Below are 9151 nucleotides of genomic sequence, written 5' to 3'. Positions count from 1 at the left end.
GTTCACTTCGACAACAGTCTGTAAACCACAATTACTGAGAACCATCTGCGTCTCTTTTTCCCTATGATTTTGTTATTTTATTATCATTAGTCTCTAGCACTTCTTAACACTGACACGCCACACCTCCCCACCCAGTGTCAAGAGCAGGTGATCTGTTGTTGTTTTTTTTTGGCAATGAGTCCTCCCATTTTTATGGTACCTCTCTAAAGATACGAGTTCTCGAAATTCACACCCAGTTCAGTTCGACGTGGTCCAGGGTATAAATTGTCTTGATTGTTTTATGAAACTAGATACAATTACCATGAGGACTTACATCCTTTGTTTGGCAAGTCTGGTCTCGTTGGTATGCTCATTATCTGCACAAACGGTGAGCCTAGAACTAGGTAAAAAACTAGGTAATGACCTAGGTTATGCGTCCAGCCACGCATGCTCAAAAGACACAAAATTTAGTCTTAAAAATTAAATCATTTTGTTAAATGATAAATGAAACAATAAAAAATCTAACAAAAAGTTAAATATCCTGCTGATATTTTTGTTCTTTTACAAACGTTCGCGCTCTGTCTCTCATTCTCTTTCTTTTTCTCTCTCTCTCTCTCTCTTTATATATATATATATATATATATATATATATATATATATATATATATATATATGTCTCTTTTTTTTCTTCTTGCAAAACTAATGGACCTCAATCACCAATCGTAAACAAACAACATTTAGCCACATGATTCTATATGTCTTCTATACAAATTATGTAATCCATAGTGGCTGTCACGTGATACGTACGTTTCATTGTTTAATCAATATTATGACGTGGCTAAATGTGTTTATTTACGACTGGTGAATGAGGTCCATTCATGTGTTTTAGTTCTCAGTTCTCTAATGGTTGCACCTTACCGTCAGTTAGTATACAGTCGTATCTCGGTGTTCGGATAACTGGATCAAAATGTCTCTGATCAGAATTTCGTAACAAGAACAGGGCAAACGATTCACATCGATTCGAGAGCGCTCGCTAATAATGACGTCGTCAGTTGATTCATTTTGCCATTGAAGGAATATATGGACGTAGTGCATTGTGAATTTATTTTTGGTTCGCGTTAATCTTTATATTTTATGATTAATCATGGTTCAATGGAAAGTCATCAGAAAAATAGGTGTAGAAGAGACAGACAGTAAGAATGACTATCCAGATGAAAAAAGGGAAATAATCGCCAAATATGAAAATGGTATTCATGCTTGGGTCTTAGCTTCCCTGTATGGGATGTGTTTAGTTTTAGAATATACATGTTGCCACTTTATCTGGTCTTTAAGAAATCAAAATACAATATTTCTCATTGGAAACATTGTTTTGATATTTCGTGTACCAAAATTCAGTGGCGTAGCAAGGGATTTGGGGGACCGGGGGGGCTTGACCTCTCTAGGGACCCCTGCATTTGGACATTCGACATCATGTCATGAGATAATAGCGTAATAGTTAATAGTTAATTTCGAACACTCCTTTGCCTCCCCCCCCCCCTCAAGTAGGGGCCCTGGCTGATTTTCAGATTGGGACCTCTCATCCCCTCACACTAACTACACCCCTGCAAAAATTGCATAGGCAGTTATAGTCCAGAGCCAAGGCATCACTATTTTAAAATATGTTTTGCTACATCGTTTTATCACTCGACATTTGTTTTTGATTTTATAGAAAACTAAAGGCGAGATCAAAGTCAATGGAAATGAAGGTAAGCACCTGGTCCGCTGATACTTTACATGACTAGCAGGCAAAGGACGATAACACAGCAAGGATCTGCTTAGAACATGCCTTCCCTCCCCTGACTTAGTAGCAGAAATAAGTTAAGGAGATAACAAGCAAAATATAAAAAAAGACAACTGTGGAAATCCTAGCTAGTATAATAACAAGACTCGCTGACTCTTTTAGTTTCAGAAACTTTAATATTGCATTTTGGAATTAAACCAAATCCAGTGTCAATACAGAACATTTTAGCTATTGTGCTTGATCGCCCCCCTCCTTCAAAGACTCGGGAACGAATGATGATATAAACGAGAAAAGAAAAAAAAATTACAGACAATACATCCTTTTATGTAACTTATAGAGACCTTGTTTTTCTCTTAAAATTCACCGATAAAGAATCCTGGTTAGGTGATGTAACAGAGGGAGGACCTACACAAACATTAACGTTAAATAATCCTCGAAAGCTAACGTCTCTTCAAGAACGCGATATGCCTTTCAAAACCAAAACCAATATCTAAATCTCTAGCCAAATTTAAATTTATTTAATTTAATTTTTTTTTACTTGAAAAATGATAACGATCAGGCTAGAGTTTTCATCGTATTGGCCAACGAGCTAGTAATTCTTTCCATACATCAACTGTTAAATTTCTAGGAAAATGGTTAGAGCCATTTTTGAGATCAGCTGTCCGTGCAGGTTCTTGGCTAGTACCAGTCTCCATGTAGTTCTGACTTGAATAGAGGTATTGTAGAAGATAATATTAAAAGTTCCGACTCGAACCTTTTTTTTTTATATAGTTTTAAAGCTAGTTCTATTCAGCTCTACTACTTAGAAGATTACATTGTTTCAGGTCATATTTTCATCCAGACCCAAAGACACTAGAGGGAAAAAAGTTCTCCATACAAACCTTGTGGTATATTGGGCAGATAAATGCAAAGGACATCTGTTTCTGTGACCAACGGTTTTATTTAAAAAACTTCTTTCTTCTGTTTGTACTAGAAAAGTAAAGTTTCCCTTTCAGACCTTGCGGTCTATGAGGTAGATGATGTAAAGAGTTATTTCTTTTACCTGACAACACAAGAATCCATTTTTTTTAAAATTAACCTATTAGTTAATTAATTATTGGTAATGTATTATTTTGTTTGGTATCAAACAAGAAAAACAAATAGTTCTTTACCGATATGGTAGTATAAGATGAATTATTTCCCTTTAAACTGTGTAGAAAGAAACAGGTGGCCGCTTTAAAGTTTGAATAACTATAAGTCTTTCTATTTTCATAAGCACTTCCATGGCATAGTGGTTAGCATGTTGGCTTGAGGAGCTATAAATAGGCTTGAGTCCTCGAGTTCAAATTCAGGTCGTTCAAACTTTATTTTTTAAACGCATTCAAAAAGTGATCACGGTAACTTTGACACAGATATTCTTTTTCTTTCTCTTCCCTCCCCTTTTATAAGCTTGTCCAGATCAGTGATAGGATCATAGCGTATTGAGACAGCTAAAAGCATGAAATTGCGCTAAACAAAAATAATTGTTACAAATATTTCTAAATCGCACATAATTATATTGTTAGTCTATTTAAAATTAATAAGATGATTGATCCAAACTAATTGATACAATTACACTTAATATAAGCTTTGTTTTTTTTTCCCACTTGTTTTACAGTTGTGGACTGCATTAACAGAAAATGTGCCATCTCTGTTCCAAGGCTGGGTCTCTATATTCCAAAAATCAAAATCCCACGACGCAAAAATCAAATTATTCTGAGACCTTCATTTGGTGAAAGGATCTACCACTTGAAAAACAATGGTTCATGAGTGTATTGCAGAGACATGTACTCGGTGGCCCATCCTGGCAATAAATTAAACTAATAATAATTCATTTAAAAACAAAAAAAAAGGCCTCTTGTCTTTAGTGTGTCTGTGCATAGGTGATTATCACGATCAATTCGAACAGAGTAATTTCCCTTCTGTTTGCATTTACGTTATGAAATTCCGCTCATCCAATTGTACATTGTTTAGCTAAGAAAATACCGTAACATTTCCAAGTGATTAGAAAGAGATCAAAGAGAACATCAAGAAGAAAAAAGAAAAAACGATTGGGACTTTTGAAACACATTGACACACTCAACAATGTCAAGGTCGACATATTAGACTAGATAGATGCTACTGACAATGTCAACGTCGTCATGTTAAAACATAAATCCTTTAGTTCGTCCATCGTTGTACGATGATGACCACTTTTGTCATCCAGGGGGGCCGAGGGCTAAGCACTGGGGTTTTATACCTCCTCGTGTGGTTGGTGAGACCTATGTCAGTCCGGAATGTTCGGCTGTACACTAGGCAGGTTATTCCAGCTGGAGCTAGTGTCATTGGCCTTGCTTTTGTTCTCTGGCGCTTTTCTTCTGCCAGCGCTGTTCTCTTTTCCTCAGCTATTTGAGCGCCACTTTGCATAGCGAGACGCCATGATGCTCTGTCATGTTAAAATATATTTTTACACTTAACATATATCAAGAACACGTTGAACCACATAGAAGATACAAGAAGATCAAGGTTGATATTGAAATACACAGACATAACTAATGATCTGACTTACATTGACATAATTAACAATGTTAAGGTTGCCATGTCGAAATACATTGACACACTCAACAATGTCAAGGTTGTCATACTAAAATAACACTGTTTTTAATTAAATAATTTTAAAAATCATTAGTACTACAAGCCAAAGAACCTGGAAGTTTGATTTTACAATGCGCAACAAAAAAGAAATACATGAAAAAAAAATACTTAAAAAAAAAAAAAACTTAAGCATAACTCTATCAATTATCTTATTTTATAAAAAATAGACCTTACTTCAAAAATGAAAATGATTACGTCCTACGCGTGTCCCTAAATCAATCTAATCATACATGTTTTCCTGGCTGACTCAGGCAACCCATTCCATAATTAGTTATGTTACGTGTTTAATCTTTCTCAATGCTTTATGATTCTATTAGTAGTCTGAATTGAGAAGGGTGAGGGAGATAAAGAGTATCTGTGTATATGTTATAGTATTCGTTTTTTAAAATATATTTTTGAAAACTTGTACGATTTTAATTCGAACTCGAGAATTAAACTCTTCAAGAAAATACACTAACCTTTGTGCCAGCGAAGTGCTAATGAAAATAGAAGATTTTATAGTTATCTCTTGTTCGTTTCCAATGACTTCATTCTCTGCACACAGTATAAAGGAGACTAATTCAACTAATACCACTAAAAAAAAAGACAAAAGACTTTGTTCGATACCCCAAAAAATGATTAATTACTACCATTTAATTAGCTAAGTGGTTAACTTTGATTTAATAAATTTGATTCCTTTTAAGACAGGTACAAGAAAAAGTTTTTGCAAAAGTTTAACTTGATCCGAGATTGGGTGTGGAAGAAATAAAGTGTACAAACATTGTACCAGACAGAGAGAGTAAGCTGATTAAAGCTTTCTAAATTAAATTATCGTAATTATAACACAGAAAAAAAATCAATAATTTCTTTTGTCTTTACACCGGATACACCAATAATCTAGCTGTGTATTGTTTGAATGCCATTGGTGAAAATTCCAAAGAAAAAGAGGAAACGTTTTTGTGTTACAAATTCTCCCTCCCACTTTCTCCCTCCCACTTTCTCTCTCTCTATCACTCTCTGTGACTCTCAATACTTTTTTCACTTTCTCACTCGAAAAAGAATGGGAAAAAAAAAGGAAAACAACACATAATGAATATCATTCAATTTATGATATAATGTTTTTTTTTAATAAATAACATCAAGCAAATCATTTCATTGAAAAGGAATGAGAAGCGGCCGATCTCATTAAAAATCATTAAGAAGTTGGTTACGTGTATAATTGCCAATAAATAAAGACATGATATATGTGTACAGGCATTATACACCATTGGTAATCATGGTAATAATCTAGTGCATTGATAAAATCCTTTTTTTTTTACAAAGCTTATATCAGCTCGCTCTGTCTGTCCGTCAGTGTTTGTACACGTTATGTCTTCGACACCTTATCTCGGATCAAGCTGAAATTATGTATTATTATTATTATCTGACACAGTGGCGTAGCTAGAGTATATGATGCCTGGTGCGGTACCTCATCTTGATGCCCCCATACCCCCAAAAAAACAACAACTAATTAATAACATTGCAAAACCTGTTCAAAATAATATGTATTCATAAATCAAATATTGTTAATTCAAAAAAATCACTTTTACATAAACATACTACAAATGAATTTTACGCGCTTTCTTTCTGGCAACAGTATCAATAATTTTATCGAAATCCATTTTTTTCAACCAGCTCTTGTTCAAATGACAAAATGGCCAAATTAGTGAGTCATAAATTTGTCATCGTTGATCACAAGTAATTCTTGATCAGTTTAAGTTTGGAAAAACTTCTCTCGCATGGACCGCAATAGTCAAAAATATGCGAATCATGATGACGATATTCGGGACTGAATCATCCAGCTGATATTTTTTTATAAATTTCAAGAGTTCAACAGGTCTTTGTTTTGGAAATTCGGAGGCTTCTGATGAAACTGTGTCAAACCGTTGAAGTTTCTTTCGCTCCTGCAGAAAATCGTTTTTATCAATGTCGCTAGGAGTACTATCGAGATTGATTTCGACCTGAGGATTTAATAGTTGGGAAGGCGACAAAAATTCATATCTATCTGCTACATCATGAAGTTGCTCGAATCGGGTGATTATTTCTTGAACAATCCTGTCCATGGTAGAATAAATTTCCCTTTCTAGCTCTTCTTTGTGTGTAAGTACAGAGTAGTCACTTTTCTCACCAGGCATCTTTTTCTTATGGCCCATACGTTTTTAAGGTTCTGTACTGATTCTCAAATATGAACACACGCTTTCGGCATAGGTAATGCTGGCTTCAGCGATGTCCTCTCGATTACTACTTAAAAATATCTCTAATGTTTTTAGTTTGAGTGAGCAGTCTCGATTAGACAATCCTTGTTTTTGAAGGTAGAATTGCGCATCATTAATTTCAGTTAATACAGGAGCCCAAAATCCAAGATAGGTGACAAAATTAAAAGACTGAACAGCAACCAATAATTCACCTGCTTCAGATCTAGTTGATGAATTTTCATCTCTGCTAGTTAATGTCTCCAGAGTTTGAGCAGGCAATGAATAGTGACTTCTATAATACGTTTTTGGACACCGTAGTTTTGACCTTTCACGACCGCAGCATTATCATAGCCTTGACCCCTGCAGTCCATTATGTCTAAGCCATCCGAACGCAGTTTCTCTAGAATCATCTCAGCGATTCCAGCAGCATGCTTGTCCTTTGTGCCGATGAAGTCAATAAAAGACTCACGAAACTGCACCCCGTCATTATCCATGACAATGTACCGTAAAATTTGGGAAGTTTGATCCAGCTTTAAGATGTCAGGTGTACTGTCAAAAAAATAGAGAAATATTTGGCTTGTTTTACTTGCTGTATGATTTGTTTTTTTTTAGCGTGATCCCCCAATTTTGTAATAAATTCATTTTGTATTAGTGGAGACTTAGTTCGAAGCACATGCTCCCTCAAGAGTGGATCGTACGTTGATAGTAATTTTACTAACTCTCCAGGTTTTCTTCTCTTGTATAATCAAATCTTGGGCCTTGTTGTCTATACTGTTCCCCACTCTCAGGCGAACTTTAAGTTCCGTACAAGCAAGCAATGACTGAATGTGAGCTCTGCTGGTGTCATGTTTTTCTATTTTCGGGGATAACCACCACCACTCATTGAATCCATCTTTGGATTTAAATGAAGATGATGAAATCTTAACAAACGTGGCCCCTTCACATTTAAGGAGGGAGAGGGCGGTACTTACGGCCTACGAGCGCTACAAAAGGGGCGACTCTAGGCTACCCACCACAATCTTAGTGCAACAGTGGAGAGAGAGGAACCGCATAAAAATGCGATCGTTCCTCCACATTGCGGCCAATTTGTCAAAATCATCTGGGCTCTCCACTGATAAAATTCCTATTAGAAGAATGAATACTTGCCCTCCGTGGAGGAGATGCCGGCCCCACAAATAAACATGTCCCTTATAGGGCAAGAGGGAGCCACCAAGAGGCGATTAACACCTGCCATACTCCAAAACTTGGCATAAGCTACACTAAAGTCCTACCCATCAGATGCCATTTTCTGCTATACCGATGGGTCGGTAATGAGGGACCCCGATAGATCTGGGTATGGGGCCCTTATAGTCTACCCAGACCGGACAGAACCAGAGATGCCGATTTCTCCGTCTGAGCTTAAAAAGGTTTTGAGGCGCCAGCCAGACTAGTCAGTCTTGAGCACTGTTTATCATTTTGTTTACGTTACAGTATTACAATTAACTAGTTAGTTAAACAAAACTCGTAGAAAACAAAGGTAAGCTTATTTTAAAAAATTGACATTACAATAGAATTATTTCCAAAATTAAACTATTAAGAATTATAAAAAAATGAATAAACTAAGACAATTGTTTAGAGCTAGAGTTGTTTAGAAATATATTTGTAAACTCAATATCTAGATTAAACCAATGGACTAAGCAATGAAGTAAAAAAAAAGTTGGCCTATCTTCTTCTTCTTCTTTATATTACAAAGCATCGATTAGTGTATTAACAACAAGTACCGTGTGTCCAAAATAAATATAGTAAATTAGATTTATTCAAACTGTTCTATAGCTTACATTGTATGGAAGAAATAGTCAAGGAGATAAAACAAAATAGCGACATGACTTGTTTATAAATCGTTAGTTCATGTTTAAAATACACTAGTTTATGTTTGTTCGTGTCCATACAATTTGTCGTTTTTACTGAAACGCTCAGGAAAATAGGAAATTAATACACACTGTGGGAATTTTGGTGCCCCTCTCCACTTGGTGCCCTGTGCGGCCTGCACTACCCGCACATTGGTAGCTACGCCAGTGATCTGAAAACACAAGAGTCAATTTAAAAATTTACTAATTAGGTAATTAACTATTGGTAATTAATTATTTTGTTTGGTACTCGAACAAGGGGAAGAAATTGTACTTGACTAAAGTGGTGGTATAAGCTGAATTAGTCCCCTTTACAAGGGAAAAAGATAGTACTTTAATGAAGTGGTGGTATAAGCTGAATATTTATATTAGGCTTCGTGAATACAAACATGAAATAGAAATAAAGGATAACTATACCATCTTCCATGTTCATTGACTCTTCGCTAGTAGAGTGGTTATCATGTTGGCTTGAGAAGTCTTTCACACAAGTTCAAATTCAGATCGTTCCCTTATTTCTTTTAAATATATTTAAAAAGCCACCCCCCAGATCCCCTATCCCTTTCCAATTGGTGCAGACAAGTGATAGGATTGTAGCGAACTTAGAACGCTAAAACATGAATTGCGCTAAACAAAAACAATTG

The 9151-nt window shown here is 35.6% G+C and overlaps 1 long non-coding RNA gene across 1 annotated transcript; it reads left to right on the top strand.

Moving 5' to 3' along the window:
- The first annotated feature begins 301 nt into the window (after positions 1 to 301).
- On the top strand, positions 302 to 3612 carry LOC129923252 (uncharacterized). Its single transcript, XR_008775166.1, has 3 exons — positions 302 to 367; positions 1688 to 1724; positions 3396 to 3612. It is a non-coding gene; the product is annotated as an uncharacterized LOC129923252 (long non-coding RNA).
- Positions 3613 to 9151: the final 5539 nt, after the last annotated feature.

Source organism: Biomphalaria glabrata, chromosome 16, assembly GCF_947242115.1.
Source record: "Biomphalaria glabrata chromosome 16, xgBioGlab47.1, whole genome shotgun sequence".
Taxonomy (NCBI): Eukaryota; Metazoa; Mollusca; class Gastropoda; family Planorbidae; genus Biomphalaria; species Biomphalaria glabrata.
The sequence above is the reverse complement of the archived record's forward strand: the minus strand, read 5'-3'. Positions and strand labels throughout refer to the sequence as shown.